The 9080-nt window shown below is 35.3% G+C and overlaps 2 long non-coding RNA genes across 2 annotated transcripts; both read right to left on the reverse strand.

Annotated features, from left to right (window-relative positions):
• Positions 1 to 1083: 1083 nt before the first annotated feature.
• On the reverse strand, positions 1084 to 1905 carry LOC136807752 (uncharacterized). The gene is made up of 3 exons (XR_010846714.1): positions 1825 to 1905; positions 1653 to 1712; positions 1084 to 1513 (listed from the first exon to the last, which is right to left on the reverse strand). It is a non-coding gene; the product is annotated as an uncharacterized lncRNA (long non-coding RNA).
• A 19-nt stretch (positions 1906 to 1924) lies between these two features.
• On the reverse strand, positions 1925 to 2348 carry LOC136807754 (uncharacterized). Its single transcript, XR_010846715.1, has 3 exons — positions 2308 to 2348; positions 2090 to 2152; positions 1925 to 1998 (listed from the first exon to the last, which is right to left on the reverse strand). It is a non-coding gene; the product is annotated as an uncharacterized lncRNA (long non-coding RNA).
• Between the last annotated feature and the right edge of the window lie 6732 nt (positions 2349 to 9080).

Below are 9080 nucleotides of genomic sequence, written 5' to 3' on the forward strand. Positions count from 1 at the left end.
GGTAAAAATATTTCAATAAAGTGAAGACCATTCTGTAGACCCTTAGACCATAAGAAGACCGAAGTTTATATGAGAGTTTCTATAGAGTAGCCCATTAGACCGGTATAAAATCATGGTAGCTAAAGTGAAACATCTGAAAAATATCGTCCGAAAATGTCAGAGTTTTTCTTTTGAGGGTAAAAATATTTCAATAAAGTGAAGACCATTCTGTAGACCCTTAGACCATAAGAAGACCGAAGTTTATATGAGAGTTTCTATAGAGTAGCCCATTAGACCGGTATAAAATCATGGTAGCTAAAGTGAAACATCTGAAAAATATCGTCCGAAAATGTCAGAGTTTTTCTTTTGAGGGTAAAAATATTTCAATAAAGTGAAGACCATTCTGTAGACCCTTAGACCATAAGAAGACCGAAGTTTATATGAGAGTTTCTATAGAGTAGCCCATTAGACCGGTAAAATCATGGAAACTGAAAGAGAAAATCTGAAAAAAATCGTCCGAAAATGCCAAGTTTCGCTTTTAAAATTCAACATATGTTTTCTAAATGAAGACCATACTGTAGACCCTTAGACCATAAGAAGACCGTAGACTTTATGAGAGTTTCTATATAAGAGACCGTTAGACCGCTAAATTTTGAGAATCAAAGTGAAAACAAGTAAAAATGTATCAAAAGCTCAAATTCCCGCTTAAAATTAAAATGCCCCGGTAGGTAATTTTAAGACTGTTCTATAGACCGTTAGACCAGAAGAAGACCGTTGATTTTATAAGAGTTTCTATGGAGTAGGCCGTTAGACCTCCAATTTGGAAAAGGAAGGTCAAAAATGTTCATTAACGGCTCAAAAATGTTTAAGAATTTCAAAGTGTGATGTAAAATTCGAAATGCCAGGTGCAAAACTTGAAGACAGTTCTATAGACCGTTAGACCAGAAAAAGACCATAGAATTTATAAGAGTTTCTATGGAGTAGGCCGTTAGACCGTCCTATTAGGGAAATCAAAGATTAAAATATTTTTCAAATTCTTCAGTCTGCGCTTTGGCTTCATGTGAAATCTATGGTGGAAATGTTGAAGAAAGTTAGTTCAGATTTATTGATCAACACGAATTTTAATTTGTATTTCTCCTTAAAAAAACAGAAAGTTACAAGATTTACCAAAATGATGGAGTTGAAATGCGAATGTCGATTTTTTCCCGAATAGCCTTGACTTGCTCAATGCAAGATGGATAACGTTTGTAGAAAGCCCTGGTGTCAAAGGTAGCACGTGGTTTGTTTAAGACTAAGAAAGCAGCATCATCTCTTGGCTTTGCCACTGTTGGTGGACGTGGAGTTGTTAATGATTTGACATATTTGTCATGGATCTGGAAGATTGAACAGGCCACGGGCCCGTTGAGCTTTTTATAGCCCAATTTCTTGAACAAAAACTTTCTGACCAAACGCCAATACTCGACAAGATTGACTTCTTCGATTTTAAACCTTCTTGGAGATTTGAGCTCATCCTGTTTGATGGGACTTTCCACAACTGAAAAGGGAAAAAACCACGTGTCAAAACCCAAGACCACAAGCAGTTTTGCTTCACTTATCACGACCAAGATAGAGAAACATAGATTTGCCATTCATAGACTGAATCATGTAAAATAACAAAAAGCTAAAAAACTTACCGTCGTTTGACTCTGTTCCGTTGTTAGTTGAGACGATTCTTCTTTCGTCAATTGAAAACGCTGAAAAAAGAAAAGCAACACTCGGTTCATTGTCACAATTCCTCATTGTCTTAAAAAATGTGCAAAGGGAACATAGATAGAATGTCTAGTAAATCATCATGAATCATCTTACTGTTTTCTGCAGAGACATGATCGATAAGGTCATTCAGCAACTCTCGGATGGTAGTATCGTCTTCATCGTCGCTTGGAAGAAACAGTGTTCATGATCTTTTCTTTGGTGGCTCGATATCGGAGAGTTCGGCCTCTGTCGATGATATGATGCCAAGCAACTCGTCGATATTGAGAGCTGTAAACGAGAGAAAAAGAAATGTTTTGATATATTGAATTTGAAACGACAGTTGACATAAATCCAAGCTGAAAATTAAATGAAAGCTTACCGTCAGACTCGGAAAGATGGTTTGGCTGTTCAATGTCACTCGTCCTGCTCATTGATGTCGAATCTATATGATAGAAAGATTTATTTTTCAAACTCGTATCTTTTCAATACCAGGCACTTAGAAAGGATGTAAGTCAAAGTTGTCAGTAAATCCTAAATAATTTAGCTTTAAAGAGCAAGAAGTTCTGTGTGGAGAGTTAGTAAGGAAGTAGTACCCACCGCTTTCTAAAACCTCATCAACATCCTCATCTACACGAAAGACTTGTAATTTTGGATCCTCAAATTTCACTGATTGTGGAAATCTTCCTCCTTGGAATAAAACCTTTACCATGTCTGCAGGTGTCATATCCTTGGTCCATTCATCAATTATCAACAGCTCCGTGTCAGACTTTATCATTGACAAACCAAAAACACGCTCTTTGGTAATTGTGGCAATCTTTTGCTCAGGAATAAGACCGAAAAACAAGTTCATCACTGATGTCTTTCCACTGTCAATATCTCCGACCAAAACCAATCTCTTGCTTTTATGGGGCACTTGAAACGCTAACATGCACATATATATTTTGTGAGCCAATTTCGCTTGGTCTTCTAGTGTAGGACACCAACGTTCAATGGCTGAAGCAAGATAACCACCATGACATGTGGTTCGGTGCGGATCAAAATCGTGGTAACTACGCGGGGTAATTACACCATAATCTTCAGGAGAAAATGGACAATCGACAAATGCTCTACTTGAAAGTTTCAAGTATGTGTTGTTCTTCACTTCGATGAAGTCATAATCCACTTTGATTTTCGGAAACAACTGAAAATAAAACATAATCAAGATCATTGTGGCATACTAAGATCTTCTTGAATTGGAAAAATCTTAAAGTTCTCATTTTGATTTCTCGGACTCACTTTGTAATTTTGACGGTCCAACGGTCTCCTGCATACAAGGTCTCTTAAAAACGACGGTCTATCATATGGTCTAATGGCCTACTAAGCGGCCTCCTTCGATTTCAGAAAAATTTATCAAAATTATAAAGTACTCGTTTGTAATTTCTCAGAACCACTTTGCAAAATCGACGGCCTAACGGTCTTTTCAATACATAGTCTCATAAAAACGACGGCCTATCATACGGTCTAATGGCCTACTAGGCGGCCTTCTTCGATTTCAGAAAAATATTGCAAATATATAAAGTTCTCGTTCGAATTTCTCAGATTCCCTTTGTAATATTGACGGTCTAACGGTCTTTTGAGTACAAAGTCTCATAAAAATGACGGCCTATCATACGGTCTAATGGCCTACTAGGCGGCCTTCTTCGATTTCAGAAAAATATTGCAAATATATAAAGTTTTCGTTCGAATTTCTCAGATTCCTTTTGCAATATTTACGGTCTAACGGTCTTTTGAGTACAAAGTCTCATAAAAATGACGGCCTATCATACGGTCTAATGGCCTACTAGGCGGCCTTCTTCGATTTCAGAAAAATATTGCAAATATATAAAGTTTTCGTTCGAATTTGTCAGATTCCTTTTGCAATATTTACGGTCTAACGGTCTTTTGAGTACAAAGTCTCATAAAAATGACGGCCTATCATACGGTCTAATGGCCTACTAGGCGGCCTTCTTCGATTTCAGAAAAATATTGCAAATATATAAAGTTTTCGTTCGAATTTCTCAGATTCCTTTTGCAATATTTACGGTCTAACGGTCTTTTGAGTACAAAGTCTCATAAAAATGACGGCCTATCATACGGTCTAATGGCCTACTAGGCGGCCTTCTTCGATTTCAGAAAAATATTGCAAATATATAAAGTTTTCGTTCGAATTTGTCAGATTCCTTTTGCAATATTTACGGTCTAACGGTCTTTTGAGTACAAAGTCTCATAAAAATGACGGCCTATCATACGGTCTAATGGCCTACTAGGCGGCCTTCTTCGATTTCAGAAAAATATTGCAAATATATAAAGTTTTCGTTCGAATTTCTCAGATTCCCTTTGTAATATTGACGGTTTAACGGTCTTTTGAGTACAAAGTCTCATAAAATTGACGGCCTATCATACGGTCTAATGGCCTACTAGGCGGCCTTCTTCGATTTCAGAAAAATATTGCAAATATATAAAGTTTTCGTTCGAATTTCTCAGATTCCTTTTGCAATATTTACGGTCTAACGGTCTTTTGAGTACAAAGTCTCATAAAAATGACGGCCTATCATACGGTCTAATGGCCTACTAGGCGGCCTTCTTCGATTTCAGAAAAATATTGCAAATATATAAAGTTTTCGTTCGAATTTCTCAGATTCCTTTGCAATATTTACGGTCTAACGGTCTTTTGAGTACAAAGTCTCATAAAAATGACGGCCTATCATACGGTCTAATGGCCTACTAGGCGGCCTTCTTCGATTTCAGAAAAATATTGCAAATATATAAAGTTCTCGTTCGAATTTCTCAGATTCCCTTTGTAATATTGACGGTCTAACGGTCCTTTGAGTACAAAGTCTCATAAAAATGACGGCCTATCATACGGTCTAATGGCCTACTAGGCGGCCTTCTTCGATTTCAGAAACATATTGCAAATATTTAAAGTTTTCGTTCGAATTCCTCAGATTCCCTTTGTAATATTAACGGTCTAACGGTCTTTTGAGTACAAAGTCTCATAAAAATGACGGCCTATCATACGGTCTAATGGCCTACTAGGCGGCCTTCTTCGATTTCAGAAAAATATTGCAAATATATAAAGTTCTCGTTCGAATTTCTCAGATTCCCTTTGTAATATTGACGGTCTAACGGTCTTTTGAGTACAAAGTCTCATAAAAATGACGGCCTATCATACGGTCTAATGGCCTACTAGGCGGCCTTCTTCGATTTCAGAAACATATTGCAAATATTTAAAGTTTTCGTTCGAATTCCTCAGATTCCCTTTGTAATATTGTCGGTCTAACGGTCTTTTGAGTACAAAGTCTCATAAAAATGACGGCCTATCATACGGTCTAATGGCCTACTAGGCGGCCTTCTTCGATTTCAGAAAAATATTGCAAATATATAAAGTTTTCGTTCGAATTTCTCAGATTCCCTTTGTAATATTGACGGTCTAACGGTCTTTTGAGTACAAAGTCTCATAAAAATGACGGCCTATCATACGGTCTAATGGCCTACTAGGCGGCCTTCTTCGATTTCAGAAAAATATTGCAAATATATATAAAGTTTTCGTTCGAATTTCATAGATTCCTTTTGCAATATTGTCGGTCTAACGGTCTTTTGAGTACAAAGTCTCATAAAAATGACGGCCTATCATACGGTCTAATGGCCTACTAGGCGGTCTTCTTCGATTTCAGAAAAATATTGCAAATATATAAAGTTTTCGTTCGAATTTCTCAGTTTCCCTTTGTAATATTGACGGTCTAACGGTCTTTTGAGTACAAAGTCTCATAAAAATGACGGCCTACCATACGGTCTAATGGCCTACTAGGCGGCCTTCTTCGATTTCAGAAACATATTGCAAATATTAAAAGTTTTCGTTCGAATTTCTCAGATTCCTTTTGCAATATTTACGGTCTAACGGTCTTTTGAGTACAAAGTCTCATAAAAATGACGGCCTATCATACGGTCTAATGGCCTACTAGGCGGCCTTCTTAGATTTCAGAAAAATATTGCAAATATATAAAGTTCTCGTTCGAATTTTTCAGAACCATTTTGCAAAATCGACGGCCTAATGGTCTTTTCAATACAAAGTCTCATAAAAACGACGGGCTATCATACGGGCTATTGGCCTACTAAGCGGTCTTCCTCGTTTTGCACAAACCTTTCAAAATACCATATTTCTTTGCCATTTGTATTTCTTAGAGGCACTTCAGAAAATGAAACTTTAAAAAATTCTTTCAATAAAAAGTTTCCTAATGTTTACGGTCTTTCACAAGGTTTAATGATGTACCACACAGTCCTACAACGTACAAGTCTAAACACTTACCTCAGTATGTACGTTCGACATATTTTTCTTCAATTGTGATTCATTTGCAAGGACTAGTTCTTTTAATGAAGGGTTCAACTGCAATTTATAAAGATACGCTCCAACATCAAGAAATAATTCGAAAGTAAATCGAGCTGCAAAAGAAATTAGAAAGGTTTAAAACAGAATGTGAGAGTAATTTAAAAATACGGTTGAGCTAGGAAAAATATAGTACCAACTATATTAAATAATTTTATGCCCCATTTCACGTTTAGGATTGGTACAGTTCCAAAAATATTTTCATTTTTTCTCCAACTGAAAAAAATACACGCAACGGAACATAAGTTCAAATATTTTGATGCTCAAAGGATAAAGTTACCATTTTTGTTTTTTGCGTAGATGTTGCCACGATACAATCTGTGATCGAGTTGGTTCATCACTTTTGCAATTTTATCAGCCGCTTTTGATATTGAAGTTTTAGGTGGTTCCACTGCTGGCCTTGCTATCTCGTCGGTCGAGTCGTTCATGTGAAGTAGGCCATCCTCGTATAGGTATCGACTTGCGTTTGAAAAGGAAGCCATGATTCTCGAGTCAGCACAAAATAAACGGCATGGTTTTTGTTCATTGCTTTCACAATGAACGGTTGCTTCTTCGTCGGACATTGCAGGATTTGCCGCTTTAAAACAGTGCAACATACTATCTGTAATCAAATCCTTAATACATTTCTGGTTGTGGTCCTGACAAAAAAAGAACAGCTTGTTGAAAATGTTGAAGTGTTGTAGTGTAAATTTAGGATAGATAAAATAAAAAAAATTGATAAATAGCGTCTAATTTTGAGGCATCTCTAAGTGCTTGAACCTCGAATATATCTTACACCAGCTGGCACACAACGTTGTTTCCACGTTTTTATAACGTTCACAACTTCCATATAACGTTAGATGAACGTTGAAACAACTAGAAATCATAATCAACTCAGAACAACATCAACCAGTAATTTAGAAAATTAAGACAAACCACTCATACCTTGACCGTCTGTTTCAAGTAGGCCAACACAATAGCGTCAACTTCATCACCTTCAGACTTTGGACGATGACACTTTAGGGATTTGATGTCAAACTCGATGTCAGCCGTATGATGGAACTTCTGATAAATTTGGTGCGGCTGTAACAGGGACTTTAAATGGACAATAAAATAAGTCACCGAGACACGAAACGGAATTGGTTCCCCAAGCTCACACTCTTTTGGATTTTTGTCTTTCGGATTTGATTCTGTGCCAGATATGCACGAGATGAAAAACTTAATGTCCATGTTTGCCAGTGCGTTGTCTAGACGGTATCTGATGTCTGTAACAAGGAGTCTGTTGCTCTCCGTGAACATCGCCCTGCATGCTGTCACGGTGTCACTTTTCTTTATCTAGAAAGAAAGTAATAGCCCATATTGAAAACTTTTCTGATTAATTTTACTTTCAAATATTTTATTTGGTAACGGACGAAAAAAAAGCTACAAACAAAGGGCTACGGCGTTAGAATATCCCTCCATATGAATAAAGTACAGAAAAATAAAAAATTAAAATTAAAAATAGATAACTAAATTTATTCCACTTACCAGAGGCATGATGTTGCATTTCAAAGACCGAATAATCTTTGAATCGTTGAGCTGTCTTGCCGGTCGTAAAGACATTTTAAAATTTGAGACACACACTCAAAGTGAGAGAAAAACGTTCCACTATGTACAAATCAACAATCTTGTTGAGTGATTCTTGCGGAACAGAAAAAAAATACTACCGTCTTAAATTTTGTGAAAATGTTACAATTATTACAAGTTAATCATAATAAAACACCATCTTTGTGGCAATCATAAAAAACATTTAGAAAAAAAGGAAGGTACTTAATAAAGGATGCTGAACGCATTATATTTGTATTCAATTCGTTTATATAATGTTAATCTCGAAATGGATTTATTTGAAAATGTTATCCTGATAAATTATTTCTCATCATTAAATATATGTTTTGAATTTTAATAATTTAGACCCTACGCTGACCCCTTTCCTTTTTATGTACGTATTTGCATGGTTAAAATTATCATTGTTAGTTGATTCAAAATTTAGTTATGTACAAGGAAAGCCTCCAGAGATCAAAATTGCCGAAATTGATTTCAAATAGCTAGTCTCATATTTAAAAGATTGCCATTGATTATTGAAAATTTATAATAACGTTGAAAAGGTTTAGTATCAATCAAATCTTAATTAAAATTTTTCATTTCGTTAGTTGGTCAATTTTCTTGAAAATAAATACACATATAACATATGTCACAGACTTAAAATGTAACTTATTAATTTTTGGAGTGTTTTTAAACATCATCATCATAAATAACTACTGTTGAAAGTGTATTAAGAAGCTGCAAATCTACAGTGACAAGCTTCTAAAAACTTGACAGCATATATATGTCACTCTTGTCTTCTTGAACCAATATTTTTTGGCATTCATAGAACAATCTAGAGTCATAACCTAAATTAAAATGCAACTGTTACATTAAGTGAGTAATAAGATAACTTTTTTTCTAAAAAAGAGGAGCTTGACATTCAAAAGCTTAGAATAAAACACAATCTTTGTGGCAATCATAAAATACATTTAGAAACAAAGGAAATTACTTATTAAAGGGTGCTGAACGCATTATATTGGTTTTAAATTCGTTTATATAATGTTAATCTCGAAATGGATTTATTTGAAAATGTTATCCTAATAAATCTTTTCTCATCATTAAATATATGCTTTGAATTTTAATAATTTAGACCCACCGCTGACCCCTTTCCTTTTTATGTACGTATTTGCATTTTTCATTTCGTTAGTTGGTCAATTTTCTTGAAAATAAATACACATATAACATATGTCACAGACTTAAAATGTAACTTATTAATTTTTGGAGTGTTTTTAAACATCATCATCATAAATAACTACTGTTGAAAGTGTATTAAGAAGCTGCAAATCTACAGTGACAAGCTTCTAAAAACTTGACAGCATATATATGTCACTCTTGTCTTCTTGAACCAATATTTTTTGGCATTCAT

Source organism: Clytia hemisphaerica, unplaced genomic scaffold, assembly GCF_902728285.1.
Source record: "Clytia hemisphaerica strain Z4C2 unplaced genomic scaffold, Clytia hemisphaerica genome assembly, whole genome shotgun sequence".
In the NCBI taxonomy this organism is placed as follows: Eukaryota; Metazoa; Cnidaria; class Hydrozoa; order Leptothecata; family Clytiidae; genus Clytia; species Clytia hemisphaerica.